The 3703-nt window shown below is 36.6% G+C and overlaps 1 non-coding gene across 1 annotated transcript; it reads right to left on the bottom strand.

Annotated features, from left to right (window-relative positions):
• Positions 1 to 2806: 2806 nt before the first annotated feature.
• On the bottom strand, positions 2807 to 2891 carry TRNAE-UUC (transfer RNA glutamic acid (anticodon UUC)). Its single transcript has one exon. It is a non-coding gene; the product is annotated as a tRNA-Glu (tRNA).
• Between the last annotated feature and the right edge of the window lie 812 nt (positions 2892 to 3703).

A 3703-nucleotide genomic window follows, 5' to 3' on the forward strand; every position in this document is an offset into this window, starting at 1 on the left:
CGACGCGGGACTCAAACTCACAAACCATGAGATCATGACCTGAGCTGAAGTCAGAGGTCAACCGACTGAGCCACCCAGGTGCCCTTAGACGTACCTGTTTATTGATTCATCCTACTAAGACATTTTGGTTGCTTCCAAGCAATAATTTGTCAATTATTAATAAGTTCCTATAAACATCCATGTGCTGGTTTTTGTGTGGACATCAATTTTCAACTCCTTTGGGTAAACATCAAGGAGCCTGGTTGCTGGATTGTATGGAAAAAGTATGTTCAGTTTGGTAAGTAACTGCCAAACTGTCTTCCAGATGGGCAGCAACATGTTTCATTTCCCTGAACAAAAGTTCCTGTTGCTTCACACCCTATCATCATTTGATATTGTCAGTGTTTCAGAACTTGCCATTTTGATAGGCGTGTAATGGTATCTTGTTTTAGTTTGCAATTTCCTAATGATGTAAGATGTTACACATCTTTTCATATGCTAATTTGACATTTTAATATCTTCTCTATCAAGTTGTTTGTTCAGGCCTTTGGCTCATTTTTTGACCAGGCTGTTTGTTTTCTTACTAGTAAATTTTAGGAGCTCTTCATGTATTTTGGACAGCAGTTCTTTATCAGATAGGTCTTTTGAAATATTTTCTCATAGAATGTGGCTTGTCTCTTCATTCTCTTTATAGTGTCCTTTGCAGAACCAAAGTTTTTAATTTTAATGATGTTCTGCTTATCAATTATTTCTCTCATGGATTGTGCCATTGGTGCTGTATCTAAAAAGTCATCACCAAATCCAAGAACATCTCGATTTTCCCATCTTTTCTTCTAGAAGTTTTATAGTTTTACATCCTGCCTTGAGATCTATGATTGTTTGAACTAATTTTTGCAAGGGTCTGAGTTCTGTATGTAGGGTCATCTTTTTGCATGTGGTTGTCCAGTTGTTCAAGCATCTTTTGTGGAAACACAGCCTTTGTTCCACTGTAATGCTTGTTTGCTCTCTTTCTCTAAAATAAAATAAAATTTATTTTTTAAAATTTTTTAAAATGTTTTATTTATTTCTGAGAGAGAGAGAGAGAAACAGTGTGAGCAGGGGAGAGTCAGAAAAAGAGGCAGATACAGACTCTGAAACAGGCTCCAGGCTCTGAGCTAGCTGTCAGCACAGAGCCCGACGCGGGGCTCGAACCCACGAACTGTGAGATCATGACCTGAGCCGAAGTCGGACACTTAACCGCCTGAGCCACCCAGGCGCCCCTAGATTCTTCTTTTCTAATGCATGCATTCAAGTCTATAAATTTTCCTCTAGTCACTGCTTTTGCTTCATTCCCCAAATTTGGTAAGTTGTGTTTTAATTTTCATTTAGATCAACATATTTTAAAATTTCTCTGAGACTTCTCCTTTATCCCCTGTGCTGTTTAAAAGGCTTTTGTTTAATCTTCATGTATTAGGGTATTTTTCCATTTATCTTTCTGTTATTGATCTCTAGTTTATTTCCTTCATGGTCTGATTGAAGAAATGATATGATTTCTATTTTTTAAAATTTAAATGTATTAAGGTTTGTTTTATGGTGTAGAATATAATCTATCTTGGTAAATGTGAAATGTGAGTTTAGAAGAATGTGTATTCTGCTGTTTTAGGATGATATAGGCAGTAGATGAGAATTCTATCCAGTTGACTGTGCTGTCAAGTTTAGCTATGTCTTTACTGATTTTCTGCCTGCTTACTTTGTCCATTTTTGACAGAGGGGTGTTGCAGTCTCCACCTGTAATTTTGGATTCATCCTTTCTCATCAACTGCATTCTTTCCTTGCAGTTTGAACAGTTTTGACCTCACATGTTTTGATGTTTTGCTGTTAGTTACATTCAAATTATGGAGAGTTCAGTCTTCTTAGAAAATTGGCCCTTTCATTATCATGCGATGCCCTTCTTTATCTTTTATAACTTCCTTGACCCAAAGTCTTCTCTTTCTCTGAAAATAAGTTATTTCTGCTTTCTTTTGATTAACGTTAGCATGGTATATCTTCCTTTACCCTTTTACTTTTAACCTATATATGCCTTTATATTCAAAGTATGTTTCTTATAGAAAAATGTAGTTAGGTCCTGTTTTTTTAAATCCAATCTAACAATGTCTTTCTGTTCTGTTTTCTTTTTTTTATTAGAGAGAGACAGAGACAGAGACAGAGAGAGGAAGCAGCAGAGAGAGGAAGATGGAGGACCTGAAACAGGGATCCATGCTAACAGTAGAAAGCCTGATGCAGGGCTCAAACTCACGTACCATGAGATCATGACCTGAATTTAAGTCAGATGCTTAACTGACTGAGCCACCCAGGTGCCCTGGTCATTGATTTTTTAAGGAACTATTGATATAGATGAATTAGTATCTTCCATATTTTTACTGTGTTCTGATTGTTGCCACTTTTCTTTATTTCTATTTTTTGTCTTCCATTTCTTTCTGCTTTTTGTGGTTTTATTTGGCGTTTTATATAATTTCACTTTCTCTCTTAGGGTAATAGTTACATTTTTGTTTCACTTTTTAAAGTGGTTGCCTTCCAGTTTGAAAGATAAATTTACAACCAATATGAGTTCACGTACAAATAACACTGTATCACTTCACAGGAAGTGCAGGTGCCTTGTGATTACAAAATAATACTAATTTATCCTTCCTGTCCCTTCTACTATTGCTTTTTTTTTTTTTAATATTTTTTATTTATTTCTAGGAGAGAGAGAGAGAGAGAGAGAGACAGCGTGAGCAGGGGAGGGTCAGAGAGAGAGGGAGTCACAGACTGAAACAGGCTCCAGGCTCTGAGCTGGCAGTCAGCACAGAGCCCGACGTGGGGCTCGAACCCACGAACCGCGAGATCACGACCCAAGCGAAAGTCGGACGCTTAACCGACTAAGCCACCCAGGCGCCCCCCTTCTACTATTGCTTTTATTCATTTCAGTTATACATAAGCATTAACAAGCATATCTATTAAATACACTTTGCCATTATTATTTTAGACAAACTATTATCTGTTAAATCAATTAAAAATAAGAAAACTATGGGGTGCTTGTGTGGCTCAGTCAGTTAAGTGTCTAACTCTTGATTTTGGCTCAAGTCATGATCTCATGGTTTGTGAGATCAAGCTGTTTGTCAGGCTCTGTGCTGACAGTGTAGAGCCTGCTTGGGATTCTACCTCTTTATCTGCCCCTCCTCCCCACCGTCTCTCAAAATAAATAAATAAACTTAAAAAAAATAAGAAAATCAGTGTTTATTTTACCTTCACTTATTTCTAATTCAATGCTCTTCCTTTATTTATGTAAATCCTCATTTCTTGCCAATATATTTTTTTCTAAAGAATCTCTTCCAATTTTTCTTGCAATGCATGTCTACTAGAAACAAATTCCCTCAATTTTTGTTTGTTTGTTTGTTTGTTGTTTGTTTGTTTGTTTGTTTGGGAAGCTCTTCTCCTTCACTTAGGGTGAATGATTTCTCACAGTACAAACTCCTAGGTTGGTGTTTTTTGTCTCCTCTTCCCGGCCAATACCTCAACTATTTTAGTCCATTCTCTTCTTGCTTACATGACTTCTGAGAAGAAGTTGGATCTAATTCTTATCTTTGCTCCTTTACAAGTAAGTGTCTTTCCTCAGACTTCTTGCAAAACTTTCTTTACCTTTCATTTTTTTGCAGTTTTAAAATGATAACCTAGATGTAGGGGTTTTGTTTGTTCATTTTTGGTA

The sequence above is a fragment of the Crocuta crocuta genome, unplaced genomic scaffold (genome assembly GCF_008692635.1).
Source record: "Crocuta crocuta isolate KB4526 unplaced genomic scaffold, BGI_CrCroc_1.0 scaffold108, whole genome shotgun sequence".
NCBI lineage: Eukaryota > Metazoa > Chordata > Mammalia > Carnivora > Hyaenidae > Crocuta > Crocuta crocuta.